The sequence below is a fragment of the Sander lucioperca genome, chromosome 19 (genome assembly GCF_008315115.2).
Source record: "Sander lucioperca isolate FBNREF2018 chromosome 19, SLUC_FBN_1.2, whole genome shotgun sequence".
NCBI classification, from domain to species: Eukaryota; Metazoa; Chordata; class Actinopteri; order Perciformes; family Percidae; genus Sander; species Sander lucioperca.
The window spans coordinates 23,913,181-23,934,802 of record NC_050191.1 but is presented as its reverse complement, the minus strand read 5'-3'; the positions used below and the strand labels follow the sequence as shown (position 1 = coordinate 23,934,802).

At 41.2% G+C, this 21,622-nt stretch overlaps 1 protein-coding gene across 5 annotated transcripts in view; it reads right to left on the bottom strand.

The window, feature by feature from the left end:
- LOC116041939 (1-phosphatidylinositol 4,5-bisphosphate phosphodiesterase beta-1) overlaps nucleotides 1-21,622 on the bottom strand; it is a 172,395-nt gene that overhangs the window by 59,805 nt on the left and 90,968 nt on the right. The window lies entirely within an intron of this gene.

The following is a 21,622-nucleotide window of genomic DNA, read 5'->3' as shown; positions in this document are numbered from 1 at the left end:
GGGGTGGGGGGTGGTGCGCAATCACGGAAGGCTGTAGCATGTGGACGCGCCGACAGTGTTGTTGTCATTACTTAGAATTCCTCATGGGGGCGACAGAAACTACGCACTATAGCAAGTCAAACCCACAGAGATTCCCGTTAAAACAAGCAGCTTCACAAAGGAAGCGCTGCGATTCTCATTCTGGACAAGTAGAAGTGGTAATATTTCTTTTTTTTTTTTTTTTAAATATGTTGGTGGCGGTTGAAATAATTGATTATGTGTCAAGGATAGCTGCTTTAATAAATCAACAGTGCCTCGTTCCAGGAAGGTGCTGCTGGTGTACAAATTGATGCTACAGTTTCTTTATAGTGCTCATATTGTGCTTTTTGGCTTTTCCCCTTTCCTTTATTGTGTTATATATCTTTTTGTGCACATTATAGGTTTGCAAAGTAAAAGCCCAAAGTCCACCCCAAAGGAACATCTTCCAGAGAAAACACTGTTCACAAACTGCTCCAAACAGCTCTATTGTGAGCTGTTCAAAATCGGCACGGCTTTCTACGTCACAAGCCGAAACGAGCAGGCTAATCGCAACCATTAGCTCGTAGCGTTAGCATGCTAACGCTAATGCTAACGCTAGCATGCTACGTCGTTCTCAATAGCAAAGCACTGCTACAACACACACAAGTTCACCATAATCTACACAAGAACTACTTACATGTGTGCCCTCATTTAGAAGTCTCCCAGCTAATCCTGCCTTGTAACTGACTGAAGTTGTAGAAACAGCCTTTCTTTTACTGTCTATGGAGCTAGCTAGCTGACATGATCTACATCTGAGCTACTGGGAATGTGCAAGTGCAATCAAAGATAGTACAGAAGAAGAAAAGAGGTCTCACTTTGTAGCTAAAACAGAGACCAGCTGAAAAGAGGATCTGCAGCAGTGAGAGAGAGTGGTGCAGTACAACAAAAATATGGTGTTTTTTGAAAATTAAACCATGTAAACCTATTCTGGTACAACCTTAAAATACAATTATGAACCTGAAAATGAGCATAATATGGCTGCTTTAAAAGAAAAAAAAACATTCTGGTTGGCATCTTGAGGATGCCTGCACTTTAGTTGACCCCGCCAGGCTGTGCAGTTTGTAGCAGTTCACAGTACATTTTTTAAAGCATCTGCAGTTGTTAAACTGAAAGGATGTTTAGAAAGCACAGAGATTAAGACATGATTTCAGGGCTTTAAGATTTAGTTGGATGCAAATATGAACTTTTGTGTAATGTATATAAGTTGCATGTAGCATTTTGGACCTTGTGTAAACAGTCAGATACTATCATCATCTGCTGTGTATCACCTCATGTGACCTCACACTTTTACACACTCCTCATGAATTGCTAATCCCTTCATCTAACAAAACACCCAATTATGGCCTTTTTAACCCCAAAGAAGCACAAGTAGAGATAAACATAACCTCTCATGAGCGGGAGGGCTCAAAAGTTATAAATGACTTCACATCAGTATTCAGAGGAGCGCATCTTAACTTGTGGAGCTGTGACACTGTGGAGAAGCACTGCAGGTTGAGCAGGGCATTCTCCCGCTGCTGGCTAGCCTTGTTAACTAACAGAGCGGCAAGATGCTGCTGGTGGGGCCAGTAAAGAGCCTCAGGCATTTGGAAGGGAAATTATGGGATATCAAGCTGGGGGCGATGTGCTCATTCTGCCACACAAATACTGTGCAGACGCAGGTTTTCTTTTTTTTTTTCTCATTTTTCAAAAATATTTTACGCACCCATGTGTGGAAATAGATGTGTGGCTGGATGATGATTCGCCTTAAGTCAATTACCTTAATGCCATTTTTGTGTTGGTTTGAGTGTGTATTTTGTGTGTTACATATGCTTCCTTGTCTATCAGCCAGTATGAGTCAGTGAGTCTACAGAGCATTTCACCCGCAGCAAAGCTAATCCTAAAACAACTCCCTCTCCTGGCGATGCAGTCATTTATTTAAGAGGGTCACGCTGCATCTGCAGAGCATGTTTTAAACATTAGCCACATCACAACTTACACAGACAGAAAGCATTGAAACACTGATCCCATTACAAGGAAGAGCCCCGTTTTTCTTGCCAAGCTAAAGCTGTTTCCCGCAAAAGAGATTGCTAATCATCCGCACGCATGCACGCGCACACACAGTCACAAAAATGTAGACATCACATTCTTCAAGCATCCTTAACCATATATACATCGCATCAAATACATTTATAAAACAACTTTCTTCAGAAAGGATATCAGTGAAAAATATTAGGCAAGTGAAGTTGTCGCACGCACGCACACAAACACGCACACACACACACACACACACCCAAACAAAGAGACAAAAAAAAAAAGAATCTTACACGTCACACCCTCACAGTGGGGAACTACAGTATGTAGCATTTCTGCTACAGGGGGACACCATCTAGTTCAGCTTTAAAGCTTTTCTGCTGATCAAGCGGCCTGTTTGATTCAGCCTCAATAGCAGCAGCCTTTCATATGAGGATGGGAGAGCTGTCTGCTTCCATTACAGCTCTGCAGTTTCATATTTTAAACTTCCTCAGCTTGGAAACTGCCTTACTAGTTTTTCTAGCTTGGGGTGAAACTCGGCCACTATGCAATGCAGTGTGTACAGACTGAGGATAAGCCGCGGATAAACCTCTCACAAACAACTGCATTGTAAAAATGAGCAGAGTACGTGAATGAGAACAGAAGATGGAAGGTGCGAGGGTAATCAGAGAGGGATCAGGAGGCAGTCTTTGATTCTGGGGATTCCACCCCCCCCCCACCCTCCTTTCCCTCTATCTGCATCCTGCTCTCATCCTCTCATCTGTAAGGCTCGCTGTCTGCTGCTTTTTGTTATTCTCCCACATGGTCATAATTCATTTGAGTACTAAAGTGTCAGTAGATGCAGACCACCACAGTTTCATGAGGCGGAGAATTGCCCACAAGGCCAGGAGTAAAAGGTCAGTGCTTCATCAGTCAGCTGTCAGGTTATGCATCACTGAGTATGGAACCAAGTGTGCACAAATTTGGCTTTGTGTGTGTGTGTGTGTGTGTGTGTGTGTGTGTGTGTGTGTGTGTGTGTGTGTGTGTGTGTGCCCCTGCAGTTGTAAGCCAAAAAAGACCTTCTCAAAAATGGGAAAAGGGTTTGCTTCGGGTTGAGAGTGCCAAAATGATGTTGATTACTTAAAATGATACTTACTTTCCTTTAAGCCATCTGGCTCTCTTGCTTGTAATGCAGCTGTATTGGCTACTGCCCATCAATGAGGCATCAGTAAACAGAGTTTGGGAGTTCAAGGATGCAGGGTAGCTAGAACAAGGCTGGTGTACAAGTGGGAAAACGTAATGATTTAAACTATAAACCCTCCTCAGCTTAATATTTTCTCTTTATATCGCATGTGTTTGATTGAGGGGTTTAATGGTTAAGAAGTGAATTAGAGTAAAAAAGCTTAAGATCATCATTAGCACTCTACATCTGCCAGTGGTGATGCGTCGTTGGCGCTCATGCATCACGGCCCAGATTGAGAAAACGCGTGGGAGAAGGTTAGAAGCTCATATGGACTTGACAATCCATCGTTCCAGTTTTTCAATAGGGGCATTTCATTAACCCCGAAGCAGCGAGACATGAAACGAGAGACGGAGGGGTGGACAGAGGGGAGACGGAGAGCACATATCACGCAATTTCCAAAATGCCAGCACATCAGCAATAACTTGTGGTGACAGGCACCCGTTTTTATGTCTTGGGGAAGTGGCATAAGATTCACACCCAATGCTAATCATCTTATGACGCACAGTGGAGCTGAGCATCACACACTAAGGAGAAAGTGATTTTTTTTTAAAGAGCAGTTATACGACCACTGTATATCTCATTTTATCATCAATAATCTAACCAAGGACTGCACAAACTTATTACAGTAATTCCTCTTACTGATCAGATGACAGTAAATAGTTTTCTTTGAATATGATATTGAATTCTAAGCAGTTGATTTAATCGTCCACCCACACAGGAACAGATTTTGAAGGACTTTGAAAGGATGACAAAAGTCACCTGCCCACTATCACAGTGTTAAGTGGAATAAAACTGCTGATGTCTGACAGCTGTTGACAGCTGCGATTGCAGCCTTGGCCAGAAAATGGCAGAAACTCCTAATTTAGTCTGCCACCACGCATCTAAAAACTCTTGACATCTCATTCAGGCTGCTGTGTCATTGAGGAGAAACACATTCTTCATGGGAAACATAAAGAATGCTTGACAGCATTTGAGTGCAAATCACAGCCCCCTCGATAACTAAATCATCTGGATTTTACAGTCATCCGACAGACACTGTCACAGAGAATCGGCCACAGAGGAGCCCTCACTGCTTCTGACGTTTCCTCCACCACATTCTTTCAATAACTCATCTCCTGAGCTGGAATACGTGTGTGTGTGTCTGCTTTTGTGTTTGTGTGTGCACCCCCTACAAAAAAATATCTTATCAATTACCACAACATAATTGCGTTTCATATTGGCTGTAATATCATTTCATTTATTTCACACCATTTCATTCTTCAAATAACCCCTGATATTGCAGCATGCTAAACTAATGTTTTTTCATTTTACAGTCAGCATGACCGCAATCTTTCCAAAAAAACAAATAAGAAAAGAATCTCTATCGACTACACATGATGACCGCAGGGCTTTAAAGAGAAAAATGGTCCAGGAATGGGGAGGAAATTGGACAATCTTGCTGAGAAATCTGCTTTTGCTCTGGCACCAAGGTAACATGTGAAGCATAATCTAATTAATATTTTATCTTTGCCGCCAAGGACTTCTCATATTTTTCTGTTGGATAAATACGGACTGTTATTTTGCATATGGACTCATTTATGTGTACTGGTCTTTAAAGACATGAGGCTTTCCAAATATGCAGAGCACGAGGAGCAGAACCACAGGCTTCAAATGTATTTATTTTTGACAATAAATCTCACGAAGAAAGGCTGAAATTAAGTAAAAATATTGGATGAGAAACAAGTAAAGGAAGATCTCCTTCATAGAGGAGTCACACCCTCCACCCAACACACACACTCCCCCACCATCTCTTAATAAGATATATAATAGATAAAAAAGGAAAGTTATACGTTTCTTAACTGATCATAACTGATACTATAAGCCTTACAAGATACAAACTATATACAAATACTTGTTGATCAATGAACGCAGGTTTCAATCCTACACTTACACTTACTCACCTACACTTACATTTGTATCAGAGATTTTACAATTAACTATCAAGTTTTCAAGCCGTATGGTGGGTACAGATACAAAAAGTGGCAGCCATAAAGAAAGAAGATGTTTTGCACTAAACTTCAAGGATGATGTTTGTCATTGTAAACTCTCTAAAAAAAAAGACTTCATTGTAAAATAGGTTCTTTAACAGCTGTTTAAGTCTTTACATACACATTCGTGGAAATAAAATCACAACGCCTGGACGAGACACGAGAGAATACAAGATTATACAGCCATTAATGGCCCAAAACAGACTTTTGTAGCAGATGCCTGAGTAAACACAAGGGATAACAGACCTGAAGGGAAGCAGACTGCACGCATGGATTAAGAGGGAACACAAAAGCTTGGAGGGCAGGACATGAGGATAATTATACAGAGGAGACTAGCCACATCTCTGTCACAGAGAGTCCCTTTTCACCTCAATTCCGGGGAATGTAACCTGCATAACAATCTGTTACAAGGGCACACGTTATTCAGTAGCAAATTGAGGTTGTAAATTTTACATTTGATCATACATGCATGTGTGCACTACTTGAAGTACTTAAGAGCTTGTAAGAGCGGGTTGGTGTCCGAGGGAGAGACAGTTTGAAGGAGTGGGAGAGAGGACACAAAAAAAGAGGCGAAAGGACGATTCACGCTGTGTGTGAATCATTGTGACGGAAAGACGGAGAGTCAGAAGGGGCAAGGGGCGAGGTTTGATGAGGTGGAAGCAGTCTACCTGGCATTCCTTCTTCCTCTGGCTGGCTGAGCTCACATTGGCCAGACAGGAAGGCAGAGGCACAGACAGGAGTAGGTTGACCTCAGATACACCACATGAACTCCAGCAGGAGAAAAATAATCAACTGCTGTGACTCACAAGCTCAGCACTTCTCATTAGAGCGAGCAGCGAACAAAACTGGGAACTTTGGTGGCACACAAGACAAATAGCTGAGCTGCTAATCAACTCAAACACGCAGCTCACTTGGATGAAGAATTTAGTAAAGCATGAGCAAGTGTGTTGTGTAATAAAACGATAGACTGCCAAAAACGAAACTGAGAATTTTATAAACAGGCAAATGTCAAAGAGGCTCACAGATTTTTGAACGCTTTGGAGCGTGATGGTATAAACTGGCATATAAGAAACATTTCAACTAGCTAAATGGATTAGATAGAAAGCGAAGGTAACATCTTGATCCAATGATCTGGTTAAGTTCAGGGTATGAGGGAATAAATGATCCAAAGGTAAACACCAGGTTAAATGAACTAATGACAAAATGCCCATTTAATACCATTTCATTTAAAGTAATTAGTAGTAATTTTTGATGCATCAAAAATGTGGATGCTCCAATTTGACTCCAAGTTTGTAATTCTGCTTGCTTTTCCCCCCATGCTACTTAAAAGTACTTCTTCTATCTCAGCGTAGCTCAGGTATTCTGGTCACCCACACTCTGTGACTCATTCGTGAGGTGGATGAACCCCATTCTGTTCAAGCTGTCCATCAAGTGGCAGTCTTTTAGGGGTGGCTCTAAAAACAGCTCCCAGGCACCAGAAACTGCCAGGTACATAACTACAGTAATTATCCTGAAGTCATTCAAAAGCTCTAATTTAGTGCGGGCAGACTTATGGAAATGCTGAGAAAATGCTAACAGCATTCGGTACATAGAGTACATGCACACGTGGAAGCGACACAGGCATGTGCACTGGCATACAAGAAGGCACAGATGCATAAACACCCACACAAAGACTAATAAACATGGTTAGTGCAAAAATAGACAGGGAGCAGAAACAGTTGAGAGACTGGTGGAACCTGCATCCACATTTTTGATGCACCCTGGAGCTAGACACTGAATTCCCACCTACTGTATGTGACCATGAACTCTTACTTCTCTGTGGAGGAGAGATCAATAAAGTATCCAATTATCAGAATAATTCGTAACTGCACATGTGGAAAGTAGACAAATACACCATAACTAATTCCCTAGAAATGTAACTCTGAATTAAAAAATGACATACCTACAACAGTGGTTTGTATTGCCAGCTAGCAGCAAAACACAGTGCAGGATTTTTCTTATAGCAACGTGACAAACACCCTCCCCCCCCTCTTTATGCTCTTCAATCAAAATCAACCTTGTTCCCTCAAAGTGGCCTGCAAAGACTCACAGTACATAAGGCTGTGTGTTTGAAAAAAGGGGCCATTTCCAGCCTTCAGTCCTCCCTCTGGCACCCTGCTCGGGCCCTCCAAGAGCCAGGAGACCCATACAGAGAGAGAGAGGCCCCGCAGGGGAAATGTCCACAATGGGGTCCAGGAGTAAATAATTTATACGAGTCCCTGTTGGCATAGTGTAGCCTTCGGGCTGTAGATGCTCTACCACTACTGCTGCTGCTGTAAGGATGCAGCATATGTCCTCTCCCTCTAGCTGTTTCCATTCTTTCCATCTTTTACTTACACCCTGGCTTCATGTCTCCTTCACAAAAAACTCCAATATACTGCCCTCCTTGCTGTGTAGAGGACACTACACAGACTCCAGCCCCAATGACATCTTTAATAATTCTGACCAGAACCAATTGGGTTTATTGGGGGACATTCCTGCAGGACTAAGGGGGAGTGCTGCGTAGCATCAGAAGTAGTCGACATGCTGTATAAAGTAATAGTGAAGGTGAAGAGAAGGGGCTGTGCTTCGTCTTTCTGCTGATGGAGACGTACACAAAGACCTGGCTTTAATCATCCCAGAGACTTTGTCCTAGCTTTGTCCTGATTTGTTAGGCTCATATGAATGACACACAGGAGTTATGCAATGTTAAAGTAGTTTTTGTGTTTTTGTCTTCCGTATTGTGTTTTTTGTCTATCATGATGTGACGAAAGGGATTTAAATCTAGCCCAAAAGTGGGGTGGCTTTGCGAATACAGGGCTGTAGTGAGATATGGAGCAGTAGTGGACTATCCCTCTCCCCTGTTGTTAGATCAGGAGGCAAAGGGTGAGGGAGAAATTAATAAATTGGACCTCAACTACATTCTTTGAAAATATAAAATAAGTATTTGCCAATTCAAACACACACCTCTGACCCATGATATCATTTGAACGTTCAAGCATTGCAGTGCTCAAGCTTGAATTAAATCTTAAAGTGGCTTCACAAAATCAATGTTACACTTATGAGGCATTCATGCCTGCCATTACGGTGACGCTCATAGGACAAATCCACAGGTATAATCGACAGTAAAGTGTACTGCCATGGCAGATCTTGAGTGAAACAGAATGTTCCTCACTTCAAAGCTCATTATTTTTCTGTGAAATCACTACAGAGCTATTACATGAGAACATCTTATACAAGCGAGGAGGTCAGGCGGTATGTGCTTCAGACAGCAAGGTATGTTGTACTGTCAAGCCAGTTCACACACTCTTCCGCGCATTGGAGAGCAAAATTTACAGGGTGACATAATTCTGTGAATAAACAGCCTTAATTGGGCCTCCAAATCCCTCTGCAAACATTTGAGGATCCTCTGGAAGCATCGTGCAGCGATAATTGTGATTTATCCTCTGTCTGTAGTCATCATTTAGCCTTTTGCCATCATTAGCTTTGCCGTGACACAGAAAGCCTGCTGTCCCGACATCCCCAGACCATCTGCCAGGCCGGGCCATGCCAGCCACCAACCTAGCAGCCACCTACCACCCTCACATAACGCCCCATTTGGTATGGCATCTGTGTGCCTCACTGATCTGCCAACAAAGGATTACCAAATGTTTAAACAAGAGCTCAGATATTTAACAATATTCAACAGGCCCTTTCAAGATACCACGGTGTTAATGACACACATGATGGGAGAAATCAAGACCCCATGCGGAACTAGCCTCCATATCTGATTGGCTTTGATTCTGTGTGACCGATCTCTGATAAAAGATGATTATCAGCCCACGGTTGTTCAACGGACATCTACGGCACCTCTAAGCTTAATTAGCCAGTCTAGGTGTCTAATGCTGGTCCAGGAGATGTGTCTAGACAAAATGCCTGCCGCTTGTTAACAGACAGACAATCCAAAACAGCTGATTATCAGAGAGACCTTTGACTTGTAATCCACTGCTAACAGTGCTTTGAAATTTGGGGATTTTTTTCCTGTATGATACAGAAAGAGAGAAAACCATCAAAATCCTCAGCTTTTACCAGAGTCACTGTCTGCTGCTTTTGTTACTTGGCAATCCTTCGGGAGTAGAAATGATGGAAACAGGCTAGAAGGTATTCGCATAAACATTGGGTTTGTCACTCCACTTATTAACTTCAAAAACTTCACAATTGGCAAACTCTAGGAGAACACTGTCTTAACAATATAATGTAAAAGGAACACACTACATACTACAGTACTAGCTAGTGCGGATCAATTCTTTTAGGACATCATTCTAACCAAAAGGCACATATTAAATGTTTCCTATTATAACAAATGCTTTCACAATAGGCAGGCCAAACATAATATCATTGCCTTTTCTCCAAAATTGTCGGCCTAAACATTTTGGACAAATCAAGTCAGACATGCATCCTCTTCCACACCCCTGAAAGAGAGCATATTAAAACTGTCATCATTGTTGGTGGACATAATAACAACTGGCTCAAACTACTGTGAGTGCAAATATAAATATGATGAAGATACTTTATAAATATCATTAATATACACAGGACCAGCAGCAGAAACTGTACTCATGACTTTACTGGCAGAGATCATTATTTCCTACTCAGGCTAAATGCCTGCCAGTTGCTTCCTACAGAGCAATATGCAAGACAAGACCTTTGAGCAGAAATGCCTGGCTTGGAGAAATGTTTCAATAATGGCAGTACATTACATTACTGTACATTACACAGTGAGGGTGAAATAATTCCACCTGTTATTAACTGAATTTTTTTCTGTATTAAGTGTGGTTTTCCTGATGCTAAAGGAATGGTCTGCCTTATTGAATGTTAACAAAGATATTGTTTGAATGGTAATGAAATATATCAAAAGGCTGGTATATTGAGGTCTGTAAGAATAAAAAATAAAGGGAATTGAGCTGGCTTACAGTACTGACAGAATTTCCACTTGCTTTTAAGATAATAGGATTTTAAAACTGCACATGAGGCTACAATACGTGTTAAAAAGACATTCTCATTTCCAGAGTGTTGTCTGCATCTCTGGTAAGTGTTACACTTGTGAAACAGAACATGCAGTCTGTCAGCTACAAAACCATGTGGTGTACAGAATGGAAGTGGCCAAACAAATGGCTGCAACAAATGTCACACAACTTCCTGTGGAAAAAAATGCACAGAAAGTGAAATCTTTCAAGAAGAAAAAAGACAGAGCATCCAAGTTCTCAGATCCATACTTAAGTTTGTCTGAACATCATTCAATGGAGAAAAACAAGTGAGGGAGATGAAAAAAAAGTGAATGTGCCTTGCTCTGGTCCTTTGAAAAGGAAATAGTTGGAGAGAGCTTTGTGGTCTCTACAGCAGCAGCATTACGAATCCAACATTTTCTTTTATTAACCCTCCTGAGATTTACTATCGAAAACCAATTAAGTCCTTGTGTGCTTGGAAGGGATCGTTGGAGGGAGTGAGAAAGGTCACCTGTCTCTTTATGTCTCTGCATTGAAAAGGCCCTTTAAACACACACACACACACACACACACACACACACACACATTTATACATACAGCCACAAAAACGATCACACGAGCACAACCATGTGTGCCCAGTCCCCCGATCTCACCAATGTGATTAATGGTGTTAGGAGCTGATGACTAGTGTGACCAAGGAGGCAATCAACGAGAGCTGCTCTCTCATTTCATCCATCCTCCACGATCCGTTCACCACATATCTGCTATGAATAGATGGATAGCAGTATGGCGGGAACCTCTGAGGAGATATTGATCACCCCCGATTAAATCTGAACAAATTAGAGAGGAAAGGGGAGAAACTCACTTCTGCCTGCAGGCTTGTCTGGATGTTTACTTAACTATGCAGAGTCTGTTTCGAGAATGAGATATCAACATTGCTTCATTAGTGCTGCAGATTATAGTTTTCAATTAAAGTTATGAGTCATCTCAGATGCTTAGCTTCCAAAAATCATCAAATTTTATTTTCATTTCCATTTTCTCCAAAAACTCTCTAAGGAAATGAACATGGAAATGGTTCTGAAGCTGTGCCAGTGGAGCTTCATATCTCCCAGTCCATCTAATAGCTCATTGCAGATTCGTGAACATTTAAAAGGACCAAAGAATAGCGAGCCTAAAGTGTCACATTTGCTGGGTTTAATCAAGAGCAGATGCTGCAATAGACAGGAATGGGAAGTTTGATACTTGAGAAACAAAATCAAGTGTTCAGTCAAGCAGAAAAAAAAACGTGTTAGTTTTTAACTCTTGTCCCTCAATCACTTTAAGAATCAAGTCTGGAACAGCTGACAGATCTCAGCAAATGTTGCTCCAATTACTGCAGTGCAACAAACTCCCTGACTGACGGAGACATGTGCTATTCAGCCAAAAATAACGAGATAAAGAAGAAGACAAGAGAAGAGGTGTGAATGTTTCTAGATGACAGGACACTTAATTGGCGGTTCATGTGATCGTTCCTATGCTCTCCTGTCAAAGTCACCGTGTGTCAGAGAGCCTTTCCTGCCCTTGTTAGCTCTATGTTCGTCCTCTCCTTCGTATGGTTTCCATGGCAACAGACCCATCAGACTGGTCATAACCCCTCATATTTCATACTCATCTGCAAGGTGGGCAGTGTATATTGGCGTGCATGTGTGTGTGCAGACAGTGTGGGGGCGCTGTATGTCTCTGTTGAAAGTTAAATTGATTATTTGTCAATGTCATTTCACTGTAATACACAGAGATTATTTTCTGAAATAATAACATTGATGTACAGAGACTATTTGAGATACTGGTATCAATAAATACATTTCGGTTTGTTTTTTTCATATGTAAGCCTCGTTTTAAAGTAAAAACCAACAAACCAATCATTGGAGTCTTTAACTAATCAATGAGCCACGAATAAAGTTAAATAAGGTACAGGCTTAGGGTCAGTCTATCCAGTGTAGTTAAATATCTGCATGCCAAGTAATGATTGGGATCCCTACCCGATGGCTGAAAAAGAGCAACTAGTTCAATATATTGAGACTGACTGATTGCCCCGTCGATAGTAGGACTGCTAAGAGCCACTGATTGTAGACTTAAGTCACCTAGCAGTGGCAGGCTAAACAAGCTATTGTTAAGATTCATGGCCACTATACTAAATCAAAATGATCTGATACTGATTTTTAGTAAATGTAGTTTTTAGTTTGCTATAAGTTACAATAGGCTGATTGATTGCACAGTACACACCTCCCAGTCAAGCTATATACGAAATTCAGAACATTACATACATATATAATTACAATAATTAGCCAACGGATAAGCAGTTGACATAAATACCTAAAATGAATGGATTAACAGGTGAAATAATTACCTAAACTTAATGGATGATGGTCAGGTTAGTTAGAAGTAATGGATAAAAAGGTTAAAATATTAACTAAAAGTAATGGATAAACAGTTGAAATAAGCTAACAGTAATAGATAAATGGTTGAAAGATCCAGCGTGTTGATGAGAGGTACTTGAGCTCATCTGATACATCTATCTACCCAGACTGTAAGTGTGGACTGGCCTTCCTCTGCCTGTAGGAACTAAAATGAAAGACAAATGGGTGCCTGTGTTAACAGCGATTTGTCTTCACCGACCATAATGCCGACTTTTTGCTGGCAGCAGCTGGGCTCTCTAGTCTGAGAGCTCTCGTTTGCACTGGTTCTTATTTGATCAGGTCCAGTTCCACTGGGATGACCTTTGCTGGCTTAACAAAATGTCACATCTGATTTCACTGCAAGCATCAAGTAACTTGGAGACGTGTGCCAAGTTCCACTGGAATAGAGTTAACAGTTTAGCAATTAATTTGTTTCCACGGTGGTTCAGTCGTGATATAACTTATAATCTTTCCCTCCAGTGATACAGATCAATCCCCAATCAATGCAACATTTAGATTTGTATAGACATTACATTTTTGTCACTTTTTGGTTAATTTATTTGCTATGCTTCTGCCATTGTTTATTTTTATATACTTTTGCTTTTGTTTTCGTCTTCCTCTTCTGTTGCCGTGTTTCTGAATTGCTTTGTAACTTGATGAATGAGTTGTGATTGCATCTATCTTTGATACAATGTGCAGCACACAGCGCTGACGTAACTGAATTCAATAACAGGGACAACTAAGAAACACATACAACACTGTGGATGTTTTATATTATTGGATGTTACAGCTTGTTTGTGAAGCTTTGGGTGAAAAATTATTAGAATTAATTTTGGCTGATCCTTAAAGCAAACAACCAAACCCCCTGCTAGTTGTTTTCACTACCAAGCTAAAGTAATGCAAAGAAACGAAATAATTCTCTTTTTCCTGAGTAAATAGTTTGAGACATTCCAGCTGGGGCTCTGCTAAAGGTGGGAACTTTACCTGCACAGGTGCCCCATTGTGCGTCTTCTGGCTTTTTCACCAAGATAGTCATCTTTGGACCCACTTGGGTAACTCTCCCTTTGCCCTCACACAGGCCGCTCTGTTCATCATCACAGTCTCTATTTCATCTGTTTATTCATTCACTCATTCTTTTCCTCATTCTTCCTGGTCCAGCAGCTCAGGTCTCACGTTAGCTGGGAACAGGAGCAGCTTCTGAGGTAGTCCAAAGAGAGAGTGAGCATCACCTTCGATTTCTCCACGAGCTGTAATCAGATGGCCAGCTTTACACCAGGGGAATTTCTCTGTGTGCAGTGATCATCTACGTAATTGAATCAAACCCAAACCCATCAGGGTTTACTCTGCTGCTGCTGCTCGCCTGGAGGTTACATTGATGCGTTGACCCTGATCAATAGCTTTTCTTTGACCGATAACAAATGGTGCTTCCGTTTTTTTTTTTATGAAAATCTATAAGTCGATATACCCGCTTACTTTAATGCCCTCTTGTGAAGGAACATGTTTTGGTGGAACATGTACGTTAAAAAGTTGTTTTAGTCGTGCAACAGAAAACTCAGATTGGACAGTCAAGGTAGCTGTCTGGATTTACCCTGCAGAGATCTGAGGGGCAGTTAACCATAGTCCTCATAAATCCACCGAAGTTTAAAATTCCAACAAAAAGAAAGCAGAAGGTAACGGACATCCGCCCGAAAAGAGTAAAATCCGGAGGCAACAGAGCAATCCCGGAAGTGGAACGTTGTGGATATAGACTAGGAGCAATGTTATCGGTATCCAATGTCTTCTTCACATATTGGCACTGACTGAATTGCCAGACTGACTGAAGAGAGTCAAACATGGGAGGAGACGATACGTGCTTGGATAGCGTGATGGCATGTTTATTTCAGTGACCACGACACAAATTGCCATGAGTATGATGCCGTGTGTGCTTGTGTGTACAGTATGTGTCTGTGAATCATGTCTACAATGGGAGTGTGTGGGAGTTCTCTCTCCAGACCCTGTCAACTGACAGACAGTTTCATGCCTCTGTGCACAAAACTGTCTCTGAGCCCGCTGGAGAGGAAGGAGGAGCCACACTTCTATTCATTCACATTTACCACATACAAATCTGTACCATTTTTCATGAGCGCTCTGACAGAGCTCCTAGCTTATTTACGACAAGCAACTGTAAAAGTGTCACATTCATCTTCGGTGGACAGAAAATAAAACAGCAACAATTTTGATAATATTACTTATTAAAGGCATTTCTATGAGCAATAATTCACTGGTTCCAGCTTCTCAAATGGGAATACTTACTGTTTTTTGTTTTGTTTTTTTGTAATAGCAAACTTTGAGTTTTGAGACTGGCTTTGGAACTGTTGGTCATACAAAACAAGACATTTCATGTTTAAATTAAAATTGTTAAACTACTAATTTTTTCAGCTCTAGTTTAATACCTGAAATTTCATTTTCTGTGCTACTAGTAGAAAATCCAGGGATACAGTATGCCTTCAAACGCTCTATTTCTCTCTTAAACATACACACACACTCTGTCTCTGAGTCTTCCTAACAAAGGCCTTCGCAGCGACTCATTTTCATTGACTGTCCCTCTAAAGTTTTCTTTTACATTCAGCTGCTCATCTCTCAAACCATCAGTGGTCGTTTGCATAATTACCATTCTTAATATTTGATCATGAATATGCTGCAAAACACTAATAGTCTCAAGTCTACCATTTCAACACACTGCCATGTGACACTAATTTACACCCTGTGAGAGCAAGATGTGCCGCCAACATCCATCTGACTGAATCTCATATAGGTTAGCACTGATCCCTGCATGTCAGCCTATAAGCAGGGATCAACTAGTATTTATCTTTGACTACAGGGGATTGTGTAGTTGTGCAGCAGGTGAGACCAGGGCTTGAATTACGATTTGTCTCTCTGGGATGGAGGCTGAGACAATGGTTGTTTGCATTTATATTACTGTGCTACATCTGAAACTCAGGCTCATGCACACACCATTACATCATTGAAACATACTGAAAATAACACCTCTACATAGCACAGATATTATCACACACACACACACACACACACACACACACACACACACACACACACACAAATAAAGCATTGGCTCAATGATAAGCCGATACATGGCTCAACTGGACTTGCTATAAATGTTGAGCATCACAATGTACAATATGACACCACCAGCAGATGCACCTAAAATACTCATCATAGCTGTTTTTAGGCTATGTTTGGTGATTTTATTGCTTCTAAGGAATCTCTCTGCTGCTGTAATGCAAACCAGGAATTAAAGCTTCTGCGGACTGTTTCACATATCAGCAAAGGTTGTATATCTGTCACTCATTTTACAGCTGCCATTGACACTTCCATTGACAGTATACAGTGTTCTTTACAACGCCCAATATACTGAATTCATGTTACCTCATATTGCCATGCTTTCTCAGCTATTCATCTTGCCATGCGGGAGAGTAGCTGTGTGTGTCCAGGGTCACACAAAGGCCTTGCCTAACGTCGATAGATTTCAAGGGCTGTGATTGTTGCAGCTGGAGCACATACTGTGACCCTGCCCTTTATCGATACACACCAGACAGCACAGATGATGGAAATAAACACTGCCACAGCAAGAGCCTTAAAAAAGAACCTAAAAAACACATGCTGGAGAGGAGATTCAAAAAAGCCTTCCTCGCTCGTACGATTGCATTTAAGGACCCTGCTAATATTCATTTCTTTACATATTTGTTTAAGCTTTAAGTGATGTGGCATCAAAAAATAGATTTCAGAGTGCAGTCCACTCAGGGCCTAATTCTGTTTTCTGATTTGTAACTGAAAGCAAAAGAATTTGGTATGGCACAGCTCCACATTTCCAAAACATGAATGCCAGGAAGAACAGTTTCATGTTTACTGTGTAATCGCTGCCTTACACATGGTCATAACACAGTTGCTTTGATTGTGCATTGGATAAGGGCACATCTAAACTCTCCAGTAGCTTGCTGTGTACTCTGAGGAGCTGTTTAGCACTTACTGCTGTGGGAGATGGAGCTTTAGCCAACTTTGTTGGCCAGACAGAGCGGTGGTGATAATGGCCTGCTGGCCTCTCCCAGATCCTGTTACACTGCTGGGGACACACAAGCTGCTCTGTATTTAGCAGCAGTCCTCTCTGCTGCGAGCTTTAGACTGTAACAGAGCTGGCGGCCACTTCCTCTCACCTCACAATAAAAGTCAGAAGGAACAAACAGCTCTGGAGGAAAAGAATATCGCAGCCTTGATTCTCCTGCAGGCTTCAGGCTGGCGACAGACTGGATGCGTGGCGTGAGCGTGGCGTTTCTGTTGCGTGTCAGCTGCGTGGATTTTTCTATGTCTTTACACACCAGAAACATGTCTGACGCGGCACTGCTGCTGCTAGCCTTGTCTGTACACATGTATGTTTCCCATTGATTTACTGCACTCAAGCAGTAGTATACTTCATGTTAAACATAAATATATACTGATTTGATTACAGCAAATACAACGTCGGCAGTATTGACGGCAAAATAGGCTACTGTATTGACAGGTGCAATATTTAAAAAAAAAATTTTTTATTACTTTTATATCTGCATTTATGTCAAAAACCTAGAGACTTCAAACATTAACATGTCATTTATTAATATGTATTCGTGTCAAAATGACATATAAACATCTTTTCCTATTCTATTTTGCCTGGAAACGCTTCCAACACCCTTGCGTGTCGCGTGAAAAATAGGCGTCGGTTCTATTTCTAGCATGCACGCGTTTTCGGCGCGGCTCAGTGTGTAAGCTCTAACCTGTTAACATAGGAGCCGAATGAAAACGGATACGCCACGCAGCTGACACGCTCATGAGACGCATCCAGTCTGTCGCCAGCCTAATGCACTTTTTTCCCTTTTTTTCTCAAATCAATAGTTGCTATTGATCATCACCTAGAATAAACTGTCCATATTTTAAAATTACCTACAACGTTAATTTAGTATTTTGTCCATGTGTTTCTCTGCTGATAACAGTGGCTGCATCAGTCAAACTATCCTCTTTGAAATCAATTTGTTCCCCTCTCAGTTGATTGTGATAATTTTAACCTCCACAAGCCAGCATGCCTTGCCATGCCGTGTGTGTGTGTGTGTGTGTGTGTGTGTGTGTGTGTGTGTGTGCGCGTGTGCGTGCGTGTGCGTGTGTCCCTGAAATCCACCAATACTGAAAGCAAAAAGTACAACTCCTCTGCATGCGTGTGCATACAGCCATCTGCTACACTCACTTAGTCAGTCGTCAGTACCTCAGCCTGGTCCTATGTATAATGGGATGGATGAGCTATCATGTCGCAAAATAATTCACCTAGCACATGGTAGACTGGGCTAAGATAAGGATATTTGAATTATCAGAACACATTCTGCCCTCCCACAGTGTAACAGCAGCTGTGCTTGATTTCTTACTTCCATTATATAAAAAAATTTAAAGATCCGAGAATGAAGTCTGCAGTATAGAACACTAAATCATGAAGATTTTTCATTTCCGAGATGTATGTTGTATGTATGCCGTGAACAACACAGGCACTGAGCACAAGCAGGATATTTCTCAGACAGATATCTATTCGGTTGTCAAAGAGACAGAGAAAGCATGTAAGCAGCATGGTGAGATGCTGATTACATTTTGCCAGTTCTGCTAAGAAAGAACAATTCAGACAGAAGAACACTTCCAGAAAGCAGAGGGACGGCCTGACAATATGCCCCTCACGGTGGAGGAAAGGAGGCAGAGTGAAAGAGAAGTTATCTGAACACAGTTTTGCAAAAGTTAGTTGAATGGTAAAGTGTACACAAGAGATTGCAGATGTGACTGGCTTTAGTTGTTTGGTTGGTGCTGAGGAGAGAGAACATGCTGTGCAGGAACAATCTAATCTGCTGATTTAATAAGGAGACAATATGAATGGATGGTTTGGAACAGTGGGGCCTGGTACGGTGACCAGGGGCTTTTGACACATCCTATGTTTTCCCAAAATGTAAAGAATGGATTAACAAATACATAAATACATTTTATACAAATGAATGAAATATATCAATAATCTTAATATATTATTAAAATATATATATATATATATATAATATTACCGTCCATAGTCAAAGTTTTATTTAACTAGAAATAGGCTCTGGTATTTTTTGTTCTTTCAAACTTTTCATTTACACGTTAGAAATAAATAAATTGCTATCTTATAAAGACAGTATTAAGGTGGCTACTTCCATGAAATGTTAGGTGGTTATGAAATGAATAATCTCTGATACATATTATTATACTTATTAGGTTTTGTGAGACCCTGTCAATTAATTATACCATTGCCATATTTAAGACTGTAAAGTAAATAGGGATGCTGTTGTTGCGTTCTTTGTCCAACAACTTAAATAGCCAATATTGGCTTTGTGGAAACTTACAATTCGATACTACTAAATAATACTAAACGCTTGCATGACACGCACAAAGTAAAAAACAAAAAACAAATCCATGTTCATCCAGCTGACGACAGAGTTGCCACTGCCAAAAAGAAACTCACTTTCTTGCTATTGCAGTTTGAATACTCCACGATAACCATGCATGCAAGAAGAACCATACAGATTTAGAAGCAACAGCAAATGCTTTTGTTAGCTGCATGCCCTCTGTTCTCTGCGTTGAAGCTATTTGTGGCTATATGAAGTGGATGATTATTAGCACAGTGCTTTGCTCATCAGACCTAAGGGCGTGTGATTTATTTCCTGCATCATCCGTCAGACAAAGGTTGCCTCTTGTCATTTGGACATGCAGCCAATCTAATCAGTCTGAATTATGATTGGGAGGACACATGCTAATTAGCATCATGATGAGCACGGTAGAACAAAGGATACTGTTTTTATCGTGCTTTGTTGTTCCACTCAAGTGTGTTCGTGTGTACAGTTTTAAGTGTATGCAAAGTACAAGTGATAGTGAGTGTTCCTGTCTCTGAAATATATTTGTGTTCTGTGTGTGTGCGAGTGTCTTCACGGTGAAAATGTATGAATCATACTGAGTAGCTGGAGCCTGTGGGCAGAGTGGCATAAGTTCATCAGAGGGCAGACATGCCGCCCACACACAGCGACAAGCTGATGAACACAGCAGCGGGCTCCAAATCTTAATGGCATTCAGAGAGGAATTCCGATGGCACTCAAAGACAATATGAATTAACTTGAGCTGTAGTAGAAACAAGAGCTCAAAAGAGTCGAGCCAAAACAGCCTTTCCATCTGGAGGCCATTTCAAGCCAGTCTGTTGAGGATGATTGGAGTCTGACAATATTGGGCTAAGTTGCGGGACTCATGAGTGGCACAATAAAGCACTTCCAAAGCTTTTAATACCAACATATCATCACGAGCTCAACATCTCATCTCGTCTTGGTGAGTGTGTTAGTTTTCAGCAATATGCACGATTGAATGCCGAGAGCGGAAAGAGCAATTCGAGCTTTAAAGACTAGAGTGCATATAAATATAAAACCAACGTACGCAATAACAAGACAGTAAAAATAGGAGTGTTATATTCAGACTTGCAGAGTATTAGGTTTAACCTTGAAATGTTGATAAATGTCTCTCGATCTTGAATTCTTTTCAGCTTTTTTGCGTTTCTTTCATGCTGAAGTTAACAGCGCAGTGATCCTTGCTAAAACATTCACCATTCTGACAACATCCTTACAGCATGTAGCGTGTGAAGGAGAAATCCTTGAGAAGCAAGGAATAATTTGCTGTCCACTTACAGTAACTGCTGTCTAGTATTATCTGTGCTTCTCGCCTGACATCTTCCTTTGACCTCGCATCATCTTTGTGTCCTTCCTCTCATCTTTCCTCTCGCCTTCTGCAGACCTTACGTAAAAACTCCCCTTGCTATTCCCTCTCCTCTCTCTGCTTTCCTTCCTCTCATCCCCACAGTCTCTTCATCACTCTGCCTCCCCCCTCCTCCCTCTCCCCTTTGTTCTCTTCCTCTTCTCATCCCATAAACTCTTCAGACACTGTGTCTCACTGGTGCTCCCATTACAATGCCCAGGGTGCATCACCGCTCCATCACCCAGTAATGGATTTCCAATGCTTCGACCATCTTACCTGTCACGTGGTCATGTCTCTTCCCTGGGTAGCATCACTCTGTAAGCTGTTTAGAAATGCATGAATCCTCTCTGTGTTATTGTACTCATTCCATCATCACTCACGCCCCAGACAGAGCAGCAGTGCGCGACCCCCACTCGCTTCTCCTGCTGCACTGAGTCAAAACGATGAAGACTTACGCTGCTATGTAAAAGCAGCTCATCACAAGACTGCCTAGATCCAGCAGATATATGAAATTGAGTCATTTAGCGGGGATATAGAATAAGAAAGTGGAAAAGATGGCAGGTTATTGTTCTACCCATCGCTTAGTAAGTGGGACATTAGCTGCGAAAACGGAATTTGGCTTTGTAACTGCACCAGAATGTGACAAACTCATTGACAGCTGCAGCCTGCCAGAATATATGTGTACAAATTCTTCTCTCATCGCTCACAATCAAAAAGCTGTTTAAGTAGCTGTGAAACAGAAACTTGGATATCCTAGAAACCATCCATGCACTGTGTGGGTTTGAATTCAAATCATGTTGGTCAATCTTGAGTGCCATTTGTTCTTCACTTCCTCGCTTTTGTCTTTACATCACAGTCTAAAAACGTTACTAAACATGTACAGATGAAGTGTGAACAACAGCTGCATACAATACATATCAATCACATCAATGCAAAATATGAACATCTGAAGGTCATATGAGAGACAATTATATTAACTACACATCCCATACAAACAACTCCACCATTTCTGTACAGACAAGTCTCATGGTTACTTACTTGTAA